This window comes from Phocoena sinus, chromosome 12 (genome assembly GCF_008692025.1).
Source record: "Phocoena sinus isolate mPhoSin1 chromosome 12, mPhoSin1.pri, whole genome shotgun sequence".
NCBI lineage: Eukaryota > Metazoa > Chordata > Mammalia > Artiodactyla > Phocoenidae > Phocoena > Phocoena sinus.
This window is the reverse complement of record NC_045774.1, coordinates 60314325-60328238: the sequence shown is the minus strand read 5'-3', so window position 1 is coordinate 60328238 and position 13914 is coordinate 60314325.

Here is a 13914-nt window from a genome sequence, read left to right as displayed (position 1 = left end):
CACGTGTGTGTGTGCTTGTGTGGTGTCAGTACAGGGATTAACAGGCTAGAAGGAGAAATTCAATTGCTGTTGCAAAAATTCTAGTGTTGTAAAGGTGAAAAAAGGAGAGGGTGACAACTGGGGAGGAGATGATTGGTGGTCCAAAATACAGGGAGGTAAAAACAAAAAGAAAAAAACAACTTTTAATAGCTATGAACCAATGACCACATAATAATCTTTGAAAGTTATAAAAATCCTATGTAAGTAATTTTGTATGCAGAATAATAGTGATTAGAAAGAAAACATTCTAGAGAACATTTATTATTAAAATATTCTTCAAATGGCTAAAGTATTAGTCATTAGTGAAATTTGCTTTCTTTATTGTTTTTCCATGTCCCACTCACTCTAACTGCTTCCTTTCTCCACTAATCCTTCTCTTCAACCTCCTTCCTGTAGTTGGTCTCTTTAGAAGAAATTAGACCTACCAGAATAGGCCAGTATGGCATACTGCAGGACCTTTGCCCACACTGTTGTACTCAACTGACGTTTTGTGGATCTGACTGTCTTAGTATAAATTCTGCCACTGAACAGCTGCATCTAGCAGGAACATCACATAAATTTCTGGGAAGTCCAATATTGGAAAGACGTCAGAAAATTGGAATCAGTTCAGAAAAGGGTAACAACTGAAAAGGAACTGGGGGAAGGGGATGATTTATGAGGAGATAATAAAATAAATATATACTGTGCATCATCCTATACATATACAATACATAATTCTGCAATGGGAATATGTTAAATTAAGAAACCTATTAATTTCAGTGAAATCTTCAAATATGTTTCAGCTGAGATATTTAACTTATTTAAAACTTGATTATTTCTTAGAAATTAGGAATTAATGATAATTATTTATCACCATTAATAACTGATAATACTTAGTAGTCATTGTTTAAAATTCCTCATAATTTTATAGAACTAGTAGTTTCTAGATGTTAACTGTGACACATCTAATTTTTCTTATTTTTTATTTTATTTTAAAATTTTTATTGGAGTATAGTTGATTTAAAATATGTGTTAGCTTGTGTTAGTTTTGGGTGTACAGCAAAGTGAATCAGTTATACATATACATACATTCACTCTTTTTTTTTTTTTCTTTGCGGTACGCGGGCCTCTCACTGTTGTGGCCTCTTCGTTGCGGAGCACAGGCTCCGGACGTGCAGGCTCATCGGCCATGGCTCACAGGCCCAGCCGCTCCACGGCATGTGGGATCTTCCTGGACCGGGGCACGAACCCGTGTCCCCTGCATCAGCAGGTGGACTCTCAACCACTGTGCCACCAGGGAAGCCCCATTCACTCTTTTTTAGATTCTTTTCCCATATAGGTCATTATAGAGTATTGAGTAGAGTTCCCTGCACTATACCGTAGTTTCTTATTAGTTAGCTATTTTATATATAGTATGTTTTATTTTTAATGAACAAATGTTTATATTTAATGTTGATTAACCGAGCTCAGCAGTTAATGAAAAATAGCCAAAATTACACAGTTTGTGAATTTACTGAATGCAATGTCTGACACATATTAGGCTCTTATGAATATTTTTTAAACAAACAAATAAGTGCTAATAAATCATGTTGGCAAAGATGTCATATGTCTATATGTCTCAAGGAAGTAATTGCAAGATGAAAACTAAAAGTTTAGTTTTTTGTTAGCTTTCAAACCGGTGCATTTGTGCAGGTAAAATTTAAATTCATCTGTCAGGTAATAAAATGATTGTTTTTTTAAAAATCATTTTTTAAAAATCTGAAATTGTTTTTAACACCTCAGTGTTCTTAGAAAGAATTGCTGTTTTGGTGATATTAAGTTTTCCACAGTCTAAAACTTAGTGTGTCTCTTTATTCATTTTGAAGTTTTATTTGTAAAGAAACTACAGATTTCCTTAGAGTGTTTTTGAAAAATAGCCTATGTGTTTATGGCTATTAAAAAGAGCATTTCCCCATTTTCATCTTCTAACTGGTTAAGGATAAAGTAGAGGAAAGCTGTGGGATTTTGTTTATATAGATATCTACTCAATGACAGAATTATGTTACTAATTCAGCATTTTTTCTTATTTTCTCTTGTGTTTTCATATTTGATGCAAACAAGAGAGTTGTTCTCCTCTTCAACAGTTATATTGCTTATTTACCTTTCATATGTAATTATAGAGCAATGTTAAATACTATCCAGATTAATGATAATATTAATGGTGAGGGTTGTGATGGAGTTTAGTATGCATGTTGCTAGTGTTTCACATTTAGGAGGAATTTAGACCACTCTTTTTTTTTTTTAATTGAAGCATAGTTGACTTACAATATTGTGTTAGTTTCAGGTATACAGCAAAATGATTGAGTTATATATACATGTATTTTTTTCAGATTCTTTTCCGTTATAGGTTATTACAAGATACTGACTAGGGTTCCCTGTGCTGTACAGTAAATTCTTGTTGTTTATTTTATATATATAGTATTGTGTATCTATATATATATATATATATATTTTATATATATAGTAGTGTGTATCTGTTAATTCCATACTCCTAATTTATCTCTCCGCCCTCCCTTTTGGTAACCATAAGTTTGTTTCCTATGTCTGTGAGTCTGTTTCTGTTCCATAAATGAATTCATTTGGATTATTTTTTAGATTCCACATGTAAGTGATATCATATAATATTTGTCTTTCCCTCTCTGACTTACTATTCTGTAGGTCCATCCATGTTGCTGAAAATGGCAATATTTTATTCTTTTTTACGGCTGAGTAATGTTCTATTGTACATATATATACCACACTGTCTTTACCCATTCATCTGTCAGTGGACATTTAGGTTGCTTCCATGTCTTGGCTATCGTAAATAGTGCTGCTGTGAATATTAGGATGTGTTTATCTTTTTGAATTAGAGTTTTCGTCTCTTCTGCATATATGCCCAGGAGTAGGATTGCTGGATCATATGGTAGCTCTATTTTTAATTTTTTAAGGAACCTCCATATTGTTTTCCATAGTATTGAGACCAATTTACATTCTCACCAACAGTGTAGGAGGGTTCCCCTTTCTCCACAGCCTCTCCAGCATTTATTATTTGTAAACATCTTGATGATAGCCATTCTGACCGGTTTGAGGTGATACCTCATTGTAGTTTTGATTTTAATTTCTCTAATAATTAGTGATGTTGAGCATCTTTCTTTGTGCCTGTTGTCCATCTGTATGTCTTCTTTGTAGAAATGTCTATTAGGTCTTCTGCCCATTTTTGATTGGATTGTTTTTTTTGATATTGAGTTGTATAAGCTATTTGTATATTTTAGATATTAACCCCTTGTCGAAGACCAATCATTCTTGATTCATGTATTTAGGCATTGCTGGCAGTACAGTGTCTGTGGCAACTTCTCAGCTCTGGCATTGTAGTGTGAAATCAGACACTGACAATACATAAATGAATGTGTATGGTTGTATTCCAGTCAGGATTTATTAATAAAAGTAGGCTGCAAGTTTGCTGATTCTTGCATTAAATAGTTAATTCTGGTCTTACTTTGCTTTATTTAAAGACTCAGATTTTCATGTTATTTTTCTTTTATTGACTACATTTACTTTATTTTTTAAGTTTTATTTTTTATTATTTTTTTTTTTTTTTTTTTTTTTTTTGCGGTACGCGGGCGTCTCACTGTTGTGGCCTCTCCTGTTGCGGAGTACAGGCTCCGGATGCACAGGCTCAGCGGCCATGGCTCACGGGCCCAGCCGCTCTGCGGCATGTGGGATCTTCCCGGACCGGGGCACGAACCCATGTCCTCTGCATCGGCAGGTGGACTCTCTACCACTGTACCACGAGGGAAGCCCTATTATTTTTAATAGACTATTTTTTATAGCAGTTTTCGATTCATAGCAAAATTGAGGGGAAGGTATAGTGATTTCCCATCTACACCCTCATATGCATAGCCTTCACTGTTACTGACTTCTCCCACCAGAGCAGTGCATTTGTTACAATTGATGAACCTATACTGACACATCATAATCACCCAAAGTCCATAGTCTGCATGAGGGCTCACTCTTGGTGTACATTCTATGGGTTTGGACAAATATATAATGACATGTATCCACTGTTATCATACAGAGCATTTTTACTGCCCTAAAAGTCCTCTGTGCTTTGCCTATTCGTCCCTCCCTCCCTCTTAGTCCCTGGCCCTGGCAACCACTGATCTTTCTATTGTCCCCATAGTTTTGCCTTTTCCAGAATGTCATATCATTGGAATTTCATTATGACTACATTTACTTTATTTACTTTAAAATTAACCTTTTTATATAATTACATTGTATCTCCTAATCTGTAATAGTATAAATAGGAATAAAATTGTCTATTGACTACCCTTGTATGATTAAGAAAATTTGATTAAGTAATACACAAATGAAGAACTACAAATGTTCAATAAATATGCTAGTCTCACTAGAAGTGTAATAAATAAACACTTCAAAAGAAAATATACGTTTATATTTATATACCTATCAAGCTGCCAAAAATGAAAAATCATTACCTGCTTGTATGTGTAAATGTCTGTGAATGCGGGATGGAGAGGGGAGCTGGGAGGAATTGACTTTCTGATGAAAAACTGAAGAGAGAATAAACATATTCTTTCTGGAGGGTAAATTGGTGATACATGTCAAAGCCTTAAAATGCATACTATTTGAACACAACAATTTATTTGTAGAAATATAAAGAAATACCCAGAGGAACACTAAGTGTATTTAAAGCAATGTTCACGATGACATCATTTGCAGAGTAAAACAACAACTACAAGTGGGAATGTTACTGAGTCCAAGCTTGTACTGATCGCCACACAACAGGCCAAAAAAATCAAGAGATGAATTTTTGGGGCAAGGAATAGCGACTTTATTCAGAAAGGCAGCAGACTAAGAAGATAGTGGACTAGTGTCCCAAAGAACCATCTTACCCAAGTTAGAATTCAGGCTTCTTCTTTTTTTTTTTTTTTTTTAATCTAGTAATTTGTTATACTCATATGTCATAGTTAGTTGTATTTTTCAGGCTTCTTTTGTACCAGAAGGGAAGGGGTTTGTGGCTGGGGTTTTTTGCCAGACTTTTTGGTCCAGGAATCCTTTGCTCTTGCAGATAGCTGTCCAGCTAGATCTGGTCACAGTGTTCCTATAAACCTCCCACAAGACAAATGTTATTCTCTGTTCTGCAACTTTTTATGTTTTTATGAATGGAAAAGTGTTATACCTTTAAAGGTCAGAGCCTTGAGTATGGGCTATCTTGTATATTTCAGGCTCTAGGCAACATTCTTTTACAAAAGGTCAGAGCCAGCAAGACTAACCACAGGCAACAGAGCACAAAGTTTAAAGCTAAAGAATAGATTCAATAGTAGTCAGGTTTGTTCTCTGTTACAGAAATAAAATTAATTTCAAACAAATTCGAATTAAGTGTAGGGGACTTCTGTTTCTCATAATGATGAATTGATAATGTAGACCAATTCACCCTAAAAAAAAACAAAACTGGAAGCAATGCAAAGCATCTTCCTAAATGGATCGTGCAGTTAATAAGATGGTAAGAAAATACCAGACAAAGAACAGAGAAAACAATAGATTTTTAAAAGGTATGGCCCAGTTAGTCTTTGACTATACCTAAGTTGTAAAGCTGGAATTTCGGTAGAGTGTGAAGCAGATACTGAAGTTCAGTCCTTATCAAAGGGAACTACCCCTACTCTGGCCTGGATCCCTGACAGGCTGTCCCCTTGGGAATAGGGAACATGAAATGTACTCTGAGCGGTTATCCACATGGTCCCAAAACCTTAAGCCTCGGTCTCAGATGGCTACCCCCCTTACATGACTGGCAGAAGGAAATGAAGTTTCCCTCTGAAGGAATATATAATTTCCTGGGTCTCAAATTACTTATAAATGTAGGTTTTCAAATAAACATTTAGCAAACAACCAAAGATAATGAGGTATAAAATGAATCGAGACAGCATCAGCCACAATCAACAGAAAGAGCAAAGAACAAAAACATACCTCTGCATTCCAGATATTAGAAATATGAGACAATTATTTTTTTCCATGTTAGTGGAAATAAAGGCTAAGCTTACAAATTTCAGTAAAATCTGAAAACTATAAAAAGTGATATAATTATGCAAAAAAGCCCACCTGAAATTATAACAACTAAAATCTGAGTCGATGTTAAGAACTCAAAAAATGGGTTTATAAGCAAATTATGTATGTTTGATATATTCTGAACTTCAGGGTAGGTCATTAGAAACTATGCAGAATGAAATGTAGAGAGAGAAAAATATAGCAAATTCAGAAAATAGTAAGAGAGCTAGAGAACCTGACAAGAGGACTTACTTAGCACGTTTAATCTGTATCCCAGAAGAAGAGAGAGAAAATTATGCAGAGACAGTTTTGAAATGACAATGACCGACAGTGTCTAAGAACCACTGAAACACATTGATCCACTGATTTAAGAACCTCGAAAAGCCACAGGCAAGATAAACAAGTATTTTTTAAAAATCTAAACTTAGAGACTTAATAGTAAAATTCCAGAAAAATAACAATGTGGTACTGGCTAAACTTACTGTAGTAAGCATATGAAGCTGAAAATGTTGATGCACAGTTATAATTCTAGAAAAAGCTTCTAATATATTAAGTGGAAAACCACCACAATACAAGGGCAATAATAACTTTCAAATGTGTATATCTGTATAGAGGAGTGTCTTGAATATACAGTAAAATGTTCAATGTAGTAATTACTAGATGGTGGAAATTTGAGAGCCGTAAGCTCATTAGTCATTTTTAACACTTTACATATTTTATTATTTTTCAAAAATAATTATATTCTCATAGTGTAATTTAAAAATCAAGGTTAAAACACAATACCCAGTGCTGGCGAGGGAACAGTAAAATAGATAGTTTCATACTCTGCTGGTGGGGTTATATCTTGAAACAAACTCAATGTTGGGAAATTAGATTGTATGTATCAAAAACTATAAAAATAGCCATGCCCATTGATCTGGTGATTTAATGTCTGGTTATTTATCCTAAGGAAATACAAACTTGCAAGATTTTATGCAATGCACAGAAATGCTCAGTACACAAATCCTTTGCCTAGAACACTCTCCTTCATTGGGCACCCTTCAGGTCTCCCTTGAAATGTTGCTTCCTCATCATGATTTTCCCTCAGTATCCAGTAGCAGTTGATACTCTTACCCAGTTCTTCCCATGATGCACTATATCAAGGTTATAATTATGGGTTTTTTTTTAATCTTTATCTGCATCATTGCCATCTTCTTCTCTTACATATATTTTAAGCTCTTTGAGGCAGGAACTGCATCTTTGTTCTTGCCTCTTCTCCTTTGTGCTGAAGCAATGTTTCTAGCTCATTATGGGTAATCACTAAATTTTTAATAAATTCATAAAAATGTTTCTTTCATATTTTATTTCAATAAAAAATAGAAAACTAATAAAAGTTAAGATTGTTAATTTTTTTTTTTGGGGGGGGTTCGCGGGCCTCTCACTGTTGTGGCCTCTCCCGTGCGGAGTACAGGCTCCGGACGCGCAGGCTCAGAGGCCATGGCTCACGGGCCCAGCCGCTCCGCGGCATGCGGGATCCTCCCGGATCGGGGCACGAACCCGCGTCCCCTGCATCGGCAGGCGGACTCTCAACCACTGCGCCACCAGGGAAGCCCCAGACTGTTAATTTTTAAATCTATTATGTTACATCCATCGATTGGATACCACAGTTGTTAAAAATTAGTATTTTACAAAAATGTTTAGTGTCTTCTAAAGGTTTTTCTTATATATTGTTAAGGAAAAGAGTATGTATGAAAGAGTATTTATGTGATGTCACCTTTAAAAATCTCACAGATTAAAAAAAATCTATATATCAAATATATTATCTTTTCTATTCAACTATACAAAAATATGTGTGTTTATGTGGTGTATGTATAAACATAAACATAAATATAAATATATATCTTTAATAGGCAAGGCCTCACTGAAAGGTGAATTTGAATAATGACCTAAAGTGCTTGAGGACGTGAATTGTTCTTATGTCTGGGGAAAGAATTTTAGGTAGGGGGAACATCAAGTGTGAATGCAAGCATGTGCCTGGCATGTGTGAGAAAGCAAGGAAACCAGTATGGGGGAATGGACAAGGGGAAACAGGGGAGATGAATTCAAAGATCCATTAGCAGAGATTTTACTTTCTTTGTATATTTCTCCTTTCTTTTAGGTTTCACTTTTTTCTTAATTATAATTGTTAAGGGCTTTTGTAATGTTTTAAAAGATATCTTAGTTTTTCCTTAATGGTTGTCTTTTTAAAATTTCTTCTTATATATTATATTATTTCCTTTGCCTGGTTTTACACTGGTATTTTAAATTCTTTGGCTAACTCTTCAAGTTGACTTCATTTATTTTTGTACCTTTTCTTTTAAAGAAATAATGAAAATGAATGAATTATAGTTCATGTCTCCCTTTTTTTTTTTTTTTTTTTTTTTTGCCGTGTTGCTAGGTTTGCAAGATCTTAGTTCCCTGACCAGGGATTGAACCCAGGGCCATGGCAGTGAAAGTGCCAAGCCCTAACCACTGGACCACCAGGGAATTCCCTCTTTGAATATAATTTTGGTTGAATTAATAAGTTTTTACATTTAGTGGGGTTTTTTGTTATTTTTTCATAGTTTTAGTTGTAGTTATTTTTAAGTATGAGTTTTTCTGCTTATACAACAATAATATGTTTATGGTAGAAGAGTGGAAGAAAATCTAGAAAGGAGGAAGAAGAAAATAAATAATAATCCCACCCATCATCCACTCATTCAGATGCATATATAGTTATTTTCCTTAAATTTGGGATATTAATTACTTATAGTTTTATAACCTGAATTTTTCTGTATTTGGCTTAATAATTTTTAGACATTATAACTTATTTTTTCGTGAGAAAATACCTTTTTCTGTGTGTGGTAGAAGTACAAAGGACATGAAAGGACATCAGTGTAAATGCCCTTCTTCCTGATTCCCAGTGTTCTCCACTTGCCCCAGCTAAAGACAATCACTGTACCAGTTTGCTGTGTTTCTTTGCAGAGATATTCTATTGCAAAAACTCACATGTTGTTTTCTCTTCTTTATGATCAGAATATCTGTTGCTTCTTGTGTCACTTGTGGTGATAATTGTGAGCCATTGTTTTTCATGATCTAATTTGGTTACTTTTGAAGTTAGTAGAGATTCTTCCTAGATTTGGACAATGGGCTGTTGATTCTTGTTTTTAGTATTTAGTTTCCTTTTGTATTTTTTTCATAGGTATTTTAGTGATAAATTTTGATACCCTGAAGTAAGGACTTTTATTCAAAACTTCGCTTACCAGGAGAATCATATTTTTCTCTTGTTTTCATTTGTTGGTTCCTGTTTTATTTGTTTATTTTTGGTTTGTTTGGTGCTAAATCATATTTTCTTTATTTACTTATATTTTTACTGTAAGCCACCATAAATTCTTTTTGGAAAGAGATGCACTATAAATCAACTGGTACATAAATAACATTTTATTATTGTGCTACAAAAAGATGATTAGTAAGTGTCCACCACCAAGAAACTGCAAAAGCAAGGCTTGGTATAAATGAATGCTGTATCAACTGTTAAAAATGTATTTTTATTGACTTGGAAAGATGACATTTTTCTTAGTAAGAAAAAGAGCAGGTCACATAGTACTGTGTATACTGATATGACTTTAATTAGGAGATGTTTATATTGATCTGTATATGCCCATATCTATATATGCCTATATATTCCCCTATGTATGTATGCCCAATTTATCTATACCCGTATCTATATATACTTGATCTATACATGCCCAATCTATCTTGCACGAGAGAGGTCTTGAAGGGAGTTTGCCAAACAGTGATGATTTGTGATGGTACCTCTTATATGGATATTATAATTTCTCATTTTTAGTTCTATTAGCTTTTTGATTTTTCATGTATATAGAATTTTATCAAAAGTATTATTTTCCTAAAAGAGACCTGACAATTTTTTTCTTTAAATAATTCTTGTGTCTAGAATGCCAAAGTTTAAAACTCAGGCAACTTGTTTACATGTAAGTTGTAAAACTTCACCTAGATTTACCTTTTACTTCAAAACTAACACAGGGTGACGCATCAGAGTTTTGAGTGTCATTCAATTGGCTATAATTTCTGTTTACATACAATGCATAAAAGTTTGAAACTGATTTTATATGTTGCATTTAACTACAAGTGGGTTATTTTATCCTAATTTCTTGTCAATTGGTACTTTAGAAGCATTTCTATACAGAAATCTTCCTAAGAAATATAGAAATAACGTTCTCCCTTTTAGTAACATCGTATCTTTAAATACTAAAATCTCTACACTAAAATGATAAAGCTTTGTTATTTGTTCATAATACATATATGGTTGCTCTGCTGTGCAAAGGACAGGAAAGTCACAAAGCTTCCATGTAGAAGCTGGTTATTAAATATTCAAGCTCAGTTTATCAGGACCTTTATTATGCCACCAGAAATCTTCTGTAATGAAGAGCTACTTGTAACATCAAAGCACTGGAGACATTATCTCTTCCCCCCATAGCCCATGACCTAAAAGCTTTTCTTTTTATCTTTATATGAAAGAAAAACATGCTTTTCAAAAAAGCCTCAACATTTGTGGACATTGTGTGCATCATGTAAAGTAGACTCTGGATGTAGTCTATGAGGTTTGCCTTTGCCCAAGTGTTTTGTTTTTTCAACATTGTGCTTTTTATTATTTTCTTAGAGAACCAGAAAAAGGAATTTTGTTTTCAACTAATTTTGAGAAAGAAAATGTTTTCTAATTAGCAACACAGGGTTTTTTCCCAGAATAATCTGAAGGTCTGAAAAAGTGGCACTGGTACTTGCTGGACCTTTCTTTCATATTCTTTTTTGGGTTTTCTTTTTGGTTTTTTTTTTAACATCTTTATTGGAGTATAAGTGCTTTACAATGATGTGTTAGTTTCTGCTTTATAACAAAGTGAATCAGCTATACATATACATATATCCCCATATCTTCTCCCTCTTGCATCTCCCTCCCACCCTCCCTATCCCACCCCTCTAGGTGGTCACAAAGCACTGAGCTGATCTCCCTGTGCTATGTGGCTGCTTCCCACTAGCTATCTATTTTACATTTGGTAGTGTATATATGTCATATTCTTTTAGAAAGTAAGGGAAGCATATTTTATCAGACTTTAGAGATAGTTTTAGGAATCCAAAATTTGAATAGTCACCTCTAAAAATGAATATTACAACCAAATTGGACAATCATAATAGAGGCAGAAGCCCCTGAAACGTGAAGAGGAATGTCAGTGTGCCTGCCTCCCTTTCATTTTCTATCAAATACAGAGTATTAGGGGCAAAACAAAGATGGGAATAATATACATCTGCAACATAGGAAAAGGGACTTTTCTAAAGAAATTACCTAAAAGTTTTCCTTTCACCTGATTTCAATTGTATCTTGCCATATAATACATATATACATACAGAGACTGTTTAATCATGTTATTTCTATTTGCATGGAGACATACAATGGTAAGACATTTGTAAGTGCTTTTAATAGTAATTTCACATGGTTGCATGAAAAAAATGCTTGGATTTGTGTAAATACCCCTGGTTTTTTATGTGAAAAACCCAAACTCCAATATTTATTTGGTTGAATTAGAATCATTAGAATTAGAGGAAACAAAGTTGAGGGAAGAGATATTTTTGGTAATTAGAAAAGCAAAAGTGAAACAAATCTTGTTCTTCGACTTATACTCTTTGGCTTTTTTAGTAAGATGTTGAGTTTGAGAAACTATTCCCCTGGAGTAAATTCTAATTTATGCTGAAAAATTTTAAATGCATACTGTTCTGCATGAAAGTACAAATGTGAGTAAATATGTATGGTGACTACTCGTTGCTTAAAGCCTCTTGAAAAAAGAAAAATATTTCTGTTTGCATCTCACTAATATGCCAACATTTGGTTAGTTATGTTTACTCCTGTTTACCACAGGTAAACTGCATGGGACATCAGACTGCTCATTATAGAGACAAGGGTGCTCCATTCCCAAAGTTGGATGACCAAACAAGTCATGGTGCATATTGTAATTTCAGGGCTACTGTACATCTTCAAGCCATCTGGGGTAAGATGCTTACTAAGCACTGCATTTTGGCTGTGAGAATGCTTCATGGATGGTAAATAAAGGCAGTACTATGGGTTTGCGGAGCTAAACAAATATCTGATGCATTCTAGAAATCTCTTCTAGAAAGCTTCTACTTTGAACCTTAAGTTTTGGAAGAAGTACATTTTGCATTTATTGACTAATCTTTCATTAAAAACACACTTTCTAGGGCGTTCATTGGAAACATCCACTTCTGTTTTCTTGTGATGAGTCAATGCCCATTTTCACCTGGCAGAGAACTCAGTTGTCAGCAGTGCTGACCTTTGAAATGTTAGTTTTCCCTCTTTCTAGTTGTATGGCGGTTACTATTTTTTAAACACAACAAAAATTTTGAAGAGTAAATAGAAAGACCAAAGCAGAAGAACTAAAAAGAAGTGTATTTGTTAATTCTTGTCATTTTTCAGAAACCTTATCTCTGGAATTTAATGCCATAGTTTAAGATCACAATTACACAATACCTCAGTAGGAAATCGATATTTTTTCCTTTATACTTATTTATAAATGTTCCTTTTTATAGTTATCAGCTGTATCATTGATAAAATCATACTATAGAACAGCACTGAGTTCGACAAACTATGGTCCAAAGGCCAAAGGTCAAATCCTGCCTGCACTGTTTTTGTAATAAAACTTTACTGGAATTCAGGCCATTATTTATGCATTGTCTATAGCTGCTTTCTGGCTACTATGGTCGAGTTGAATGTTGTTATAGAGACTATAAAGGCCCATAATGTCTAAGTTATTTACTCTCTGGTTCTTTACGGAAAAAGTTTATTGACCCCTTTTCTAGCACATGGATTTACTAGTTTGTAAGGGAATACACAAGTCTTTTGTTTGATTGTTTTTTGTAGTATGTAATAAAGGGGAAGAATAAAAATATTTATTATTTCAGACAAATTTTTTTTCAGTGAAGTATATTTGCATTATTGCTTAAAAATTTTTAAAGTCTTAACAATTTCCTGTAGAAGGACATCCTGCTTGGATGTAAATTTGTGTACACTGTCAGGTGGATAGTTAATAAGTTGGTATCTCTTCAAAGAAAAAATATTTTCTAAACCATGGCTGTGAGATTGGCAGAAAAGGAAAACTGGAAATAGGGTTCAGGTGAGTCAGTGAAGTGGTTTCTAATCATGCAGCTATTATCTGCCTGAAAACTGCACAAACTGAGGTTAGTCTGCAGGCCCTATCAGCTTGTTCTTGGCGAGGCTCCCAAACCTCTAACTGTATCATGGCTGTGGCTTCATTCTCTATAGCAGATTATTTCCCATGGCTGTCTCAAAGATAGTCTCTGGGCCAATTTTTTTTTTTTTTAATCTGTCACATTTACTTCCCTAAAAAAAAAGTAAAGGAAACTTGTTAAGAAATAAAAAGAGTATATGTGCTAAGTTATTTTTAAATTTTTTTTGTATCTTCATTTGGTTGTTAAATAGCTGTGTACGTATGTGTGTGTGCTTGAGTATACGCATGCATGATTAACGAAAACTAGTAGAATTGTGAAATAATGTACTGAGTTCCAAAATAGAGCTTTTCTATAAAACATCTAGCAGAAGGATAATAGATAATGATTGCAATGGTTAACATTACTGTTTTCAAAATTGAAAAGGAATCGTCACTTGGAGCCAGTTTGGCATTTTCCTATATGACATCCTATTTAGGGCTCTGAATCTCAGCTATGCAGTTCTGTGAATTTGGATCCAACAGAGAGATGTAGCTTTCACACATTTTT